General features: G+C 43.2%; 1 long non-coding RNA gene across 1 annotated transcript in view; it reads left to right on the plus strand.

The window, feature by feature from the left end:
- LOC116183757 (uncharacterized) overlaps positions 1-6260 on the plus strand; it is a 26350-nt gene extending 20090 nt beyond the window's left edge. The window contains exon 2 of the long non-coding RNA XR_004148449.2: positions 5018-6260. This is a non-coding gene — a long non-coding RNA (uncharacterized LOC116183757). The remainder of the gene's footprint in view (positions 1-5017) is intronic.
- The last annotated feature ends 326 nt before the right edge of the window (positions 6261-6586 follow it).

A 6586-nucleotide genomic window follows, 5' to 3' on the forward strand; every position in this document is an offset into this window, starting at 1 on the left:
CCACACTGGGAGCTGCTTGGAGAGTGAAAAGTCCATGTCAGACACCTCATTTCTCTAGCACTCGACCCAAAAGGTATCAGTTCCTTTGCCCCACTGCTCAGCAGCTTCAGGAGCACTTCCCTAAAAAGCTGCATTTATTTATTTGAGTGATGAGTAGTATTTGCAATGAATAGGAGAGACAGTTACCTTGGCTGTTCCTTACCAGGAAGGAGGGTAAGCATCCCCACCTTTAGCATGCTAACTCTCAGGAAAAAGTCAAAATTGTAACTGCAGCTTCAAAATCTGCAGCTCTTTGCACCTTGTTGTTGGGTCAGCAGTTTGCCTGATAAGGGAGCCCTGACCTCCTCACCTATAGAGGAAAGTCCAAAGATCTTCAGAAGGTTTTGGGGCTGCTTACCAAAAAGCAGATATCCAGAAACCCATATAGGGAGGCAGCATGGGAATACAGGCCAAATAGATGATGTAATATGGTGGAGGCTTCCAACTTCCAAGAGTGAATACAAATCTTGACTCGTAACTTTTTAATGTCCCTAAGCCATATGAAATGCCCCGTTCATCCCAAAGGATGTCTCCTTTGAGTGACATGAACTGGATCTTGCTGTATCTACAATTCAGCGCCATAGTTACACTGCTTCCTGTAATCCCTTTGATGCTGAAGGGAACGACTTCTCTATTATCTTTACTTTTAAAACTTGGATTTCCTGTGTGGGGGAAGTCTTTATGTTAAAAGCAAGCAGAAAAAATGCTGTAAAGAAAGAGGTGAATGTGCTCAGATTGCGAAGCAGCTGATCTAAAGGCGGTGAGACCCTTAGGGAACCCTGGGCCACAATAGCTGACATTTCAGGCAGGAAATTATGGTTTATTTAACTAACTGAACTGAAAACTTCCAGGGAATTTATATGAGTGGAATAGAATTAGTAAGAGCATTTAGCTAAGACACATGTGAAGACTAAAACTCCTATGGATGTAAGAAAAAGAGATTTTGCATCTGGAAGTGGAAGTGGCCTCTGCTTTTTGATTCATCTAAAAGATAAGGCGGGCAAGGGATGCCATGAGGGAGTTCCTACTTGCTTATCAACACAGCTGGTTACAGTGGCTGCTGCTTCTCCACAAAGTTTCCCTTCAAGCCACAGACCTGCCTTGAAGTATTTGAGATAAAATAGCACAATCTTGCAACTAGGCTAGTCTGCTTCTAAATATGCATGTTCTTTCAAATGCACTTTCAAAGCACTTTTCTGAGTTAAAAATTACCTTTTTGATCAATAATGGTGTTTCTTTTCAGAGGTTTTCTTCACTTTTAGCACTTTATGCAGTAAACACTGTGATTTTTCACTCCCTGTGGCAGTGAATGATATCCAGGAGTTTGACTTTCCTAGAGGATCTGACTACAGACAACAAGGTGACAGAACAAAACCTGTCTAAGTCAGACAACTTTAGCAACAAGAACGGAAATTGAGAGAATGGCACAGCATAAACACATTCATTATTCATTAGTTGATACCCCAGGGAAAAAAAAATCTGTGAGCAGTTTTTGGGTTTCACAAACCAAATCTGACTTTGCCAGGGCCTGGCAAAGATCCCAGAGGTGAAGTGCTCAAAGATCTCCTCTATCTTTGATCAGCAGAGGCATTCCCTATGGTCCAGGTTTTTCTCCTGTCCCTCTCCATCCTCCCTCACACCCTGCTGGCCAAGGAAGTCTGCCAGGCCTGGAATGCATTGTCCCAGCTGCACTTGGGCCTATTTGGCAGTGAAAATGGCAGGTAGGTGTCCTTCTGCACAGCAGTGACCTTAACCTCCTTCTGCAGCCCGCTGGGAGAGCAGAGTTCAATGAACAAGTCTGGCTGCACTGCTGAAAGCTGTGGCCTCGGGGGAATGAACTTCTTGTTAGGTTTGCTTCCAGCTGGATGGCTCCTGGTCAGCTTTATTGTGCAATTCTACAAATCCTGATGCCAGCAAAAATAAGTCAGAGATACAGGCTGAGTAGAGGTTTCTTCTCCCAGCAGCTGTGCTGGCTTAGGCCATCCAGAAATGCTCGTGGGATGCCTGCTTCAAGAAAAGCTTTGCACAGCCATGCCAAATGTAAAACCCTCTGAGATGATTTTTCAGTCTCCTGCAATTCTGCACAAATCCTGGCAAGGGTTTGCTCCTCCCCGTTCTCCTCCTCTGCTCAATTCCTGTGTACTGCAGCTCTTTAAACATTCACAGAGCACTACCTGGAGTAGAGTGCTTCAAATGGGAGTGAGTCTGCAACACCAAATCATCTCCTGCTGAGCATCACCAAATCATCACAAACTTGGGCAATCAATCAACTGGTTTTGTGTTATTTAAGTTGTCCCAAAGGCTACATTTCAAAATCTGAAATGTATGGATTGGAAAAACTGACAATAATTCATTGTGCTCAAGCTGTTTAGAAGCACCACACAGACCTTGCTTGAAAAGATGGCTTTCAAGAGAGGGAATTTAACCAAATTCCACACTAGCTTGCTCCTCAGATACAGTGAACAAAAAATCTTCAGAATATTTAGAATCTGATTTAAGCTAACAAGTCAAGGAAATACGTGTTAAAACTCAAACTTCCTGCTTGATGCTCTATTTGTAATTCATCCAGTCATTAATGAGCCAGATTCTTGACTAGTATATATGGGCACAAATCCGCTTAAGCCATGCAAGAATTTGATTTATGCTTGCTACAAATCTGACCTTTCGTTCAGTGCTTCCTGGTAAGTTCCAATCCTCTTTGCACTGTTCATTTAGTGGAATGGAATTAGATTTACCAAGGTATGCTCTGACAAAATGGATTGCTTTTCCCTTATATTTTTGTGCCAGGATAAAATGGTGGTCCACTTCAATGTAGCACTGTTAATAAGATAGGTTTTTTGAAGAAAACTCAGAAATTATAATATCATTCATTACAATTACACATGTTTTTATCTCTCGAACTTATACCAAATTAATACAATATGCTCCACAAATTACAACTTCATTCTAGGAAATACGAGATATATCTGTAGAATAGAGCTTAAATAAGTTTAGCTAACAAGAAAATGCATAAAAGTTTAAATAGATGAAACCAAATTATTTGCTGAGAGTGTATTGGAATGAAAGTACACTTGTATTTGCTTAACTGGACCTATTTTGCTCCAAATGACCTTATGTTCTTTTTTCCAAGTTCACAATCCCTGCACTGAGACTCAGCACACTGCACAAAGCCAGACTTACCAGGAGATGATAATCAGGAATCTATTTTATTGGTTCAAATATAATGCTCTCAATGTTTGACTATGCTAACTGCATGGTAAATACAGCTCAGGCCTGCAGAGAACCTTGCTGAGAAAATTGTGTGTGAGATTACGCTGCTGTGAAGTTCTCAGTATGGGGGCTACGCTCAAAACACAGAGCTCATGTAGGAGGCAGCAGCCTGTTTGCTAAAATCTGCTTCTCACAGGTAGTATCTTATACTGCTGCTTTCAGTCTGCACCAGCTTCTGGTGACCTTCCTGATGACTTAAGCAGTTTGCACTGAATTGTTTACAACCTGGCCAGGTCAAGAGTCCTCCTCTGGCGTGGCACTACAGCCATGGGGGTTGGACATGCAAACATTAAGCTTGGCATGAATGGGGTGTGACTGGTGGGATAAAAGTGTGAAATCATCAGGAAACGCCATGAAGGGGCACATGGAGCTTCTGAAGGCACCAGGGGTGGAAAACCAAGAGCAGCCTCCTGGGTGGACTGTAGACCTATGCTGGTGGCAGTTTTTTCCCAGTTTTGACTCCTATATCCATACTGGAGCTGGCATATGTCTAGCCATGGCTCCAAGGTGAACCCCTGACTTGTGCTGCAGGTTTGCCCTCAGCCCCATCTCCTGAGTGGACCATGGAGCTTCGTGTCAAGCTTGTCACTGGTGCCCTTGTTCCTCTGCTACTCCTGGATGCCCCCTGGCCCTGATTCATTAACTTTGCCTGGTTTGGGACAGTCGATGGACCCTGTTATTAGGATCCAGGTCTGTGTGCCATGTTCAGGAGATGGACACAGTCACTGAAGGCACTGCTTGTGCTGAGACTCCCTTGGCTCCTGACTTGCACCATAGAGGCTGCAGGGCCACAACCATCTCCAGCCTCATACATGTGAAAGAAGGAGCGAAAACAGTCTGTGAGAGGAAGTTAGGTGTGAAATCAGGCTAAGATATAATGAACTTGCCTTTCCATCTGATTTTTCCAAACATGAGCAAAAAAAACACTCAGGATAACACTGATTTCCAAGGGAGGTGCAGGGGTTTTTATGCTCTTGATTCTGGAGCTCATTCCCTTATATTATGCAAAGGAGATTGGATTTGTCGGTCTTGGAGGGTGGGGGTATTTGCTGCTGAGGGCATGAGTTTCTTCAAGGCAGGGAGAGGATGAGATGAAGAGGTGCAATAAGTAGTGGAACACCATTTCAAGAAACAGCTCATTTTAGATTGCTTTCATTTGGCAGGTTTGTATATTTTTATTTACATGTGTAATATAGTAGAGATCTCTAAAAACATCTAGGAGCCTAACTTTCAGAAGTGACATAGCCCTTCCAAAAAATGAAGTAGAATCCTTAAATCAGGCTCTCAGTTGGGAAATAAATCCAAATAATTCTCTGTGCATTTGAAAAGAAGATATTTTGGCTTCTGAGCAATATGAGAAAATGTACCATCCATTTGATCTGCATCAGATGCCACAACCATCTGCAACTGCATGTGGCAAACACACGTTTCTCAGCTTTGCAGGCATGTATTATTATGAAGCGCTTCAAATAAAATAGATAAACCTTTGAGATGCTCTTTTTGTCGTTCACTTATCTCTCAGCAGCGCTCTGCGTGGGCTCGGTGCCGCCGTGCCAAGGACGCGGCCGCCACCTGCTGTCGCCAGCCCGGCCGGGGAGCGCCGCGGAGGGGCAGCGGCCGAGCCGGCCCTGCGGGACGGAGCCTTCGTTCCCCCGCTGCGTCACTTCCAGCCTTGTTTTCAGTTCTTATCTCTGATTTATTCTTTCAGCGGTTCTGCGAGCTGGCGTGCCGGCAGTGACGCTGCACGGCATCGTTCTGGCAGTGCCGGCTGCCGTGTGAGATGGGGACGGAGGGGGACGCTCCGCCGAAGCAGCCGCACAGCCTACAGCCATCTCTCTGGAAATGGGGCACTCAGCTCTCAGCAGCGCTGGCTGCGGCTTTCCCTGCTCCTGCCATACCCATTTCTCGGAGCTGGCGTCCCAGCTGGTCCCTGGGAGCTCGGGTGGAATGCAGCCGGGGGATGGGTTCAGTGCGCTTTCCAGGGCGGAGCGCTTGCCCGCGCTGAAGGATGGACCTGTTGGAAAAGGCTTCGGAACCGCGGCCGCTGGCGCTCAGCCCCTGCTTGCTCATCTGGGATGCTCTTCCCGATCTTTCATGTTTCTCCAGTCATCTTAAATCAGCCTAATCCTGTCACAAAGTCCTTACTGCTCTGCAGTCTCTTACATGTGTTGTTTGCTTTCTTATTAACTCTGTAATATCTGGGCACGTGCCTGCTGTTCAATGTTTAAATACTCCGTTTTCCACATTTTCTGCAATGGGTTTTTTTTTTTTCATTGCCTTCTTTTTAGCATCTTTGGAAAGGAGTTAATTCTCATAAAACAATATGAATACATATTACAGACTAGTTATTTTTGTCTATTTCCCATACACTTATCTTTTGGGATTCTTGACAGCAGGCATTTTAAAGATACTTTCGTTTACTAAAATGTTGAATTCTCATAAAACAATATGAATACATATTACAGACTAGTTATTTTTGTCTATTTCCCATACATTCATCTTTTGGGATTCTTGACAGCAGGCATTTTAAATATACTTCTGTTTACTAAAACGTTGAATAAGCTAAACTACTAATTGTTTGGCCATTTGGGCTTTTTTTGTTGTTGTTTTTGTTTTATTTTCTTTGGGGTTTTTACTTTTGTTTTGGGGGTTTTTTGTTTGGTTTTTTGGGGTTTTGTTTGTTTGTTTGTTGGGAGGAGTGTTTTGGTTTGGTTCAGTTTTGGTTTTGTGGGGGGGGGGTTGGGTATTTTTTTTTGTTTGTTTTTTCTATTCTTAATCTTCTTTCTTCTCTGATGGGGAGAATACTCTGCAAATACAGATATTTCACCAGCTGATGTTATTCAATATCATTATCCTCACTCTCTGCTAGATCTACTTTTTTTTTTTGTTCATGTGGGGAATTTTTCAACAAGTTGTTATTTTCAAGTAAAGTTCTGTTTTGATGGGTGGTCCACAGGGCCTGTTTCTTCACTCTCATAATACAGTTTATCCTTAGGGTATGCTGAATGCTCACAGGCAGTCACAGTGTGACACACTGCTTGGTGGGGTGCAACCTGTTTGTTCACATTTATCCCTGTATTTCACTGCCTTTGTTTAAAGCATGAAGCTGAACATTGTCCTAAAAGAACCTAAGACAGTTACCTGAAATCATTTTTAATGACTAGAGAAGTTTGTTTCTTGACAGTTTTTTTCTGTCCCTACTGCACAGCAATGTAAAAGTGATATTTTGTGATTATTCTGGATTTGAAATTCATATATTTTAGATTAAAACAATTTT

This window comes from Lonchura striata, chromosome 6, assembly GCF_046129695.1.
Source record: "Lonchura striata isolate bLonStr1 chromosome 6, bLonStr1.mat, whole genome shotgun sequence".
NCBI lineage: Eukaryota > Metazoa > Chordata > Aves > Passeriformes > Estrildidae > Lonchura > Lonchura striata.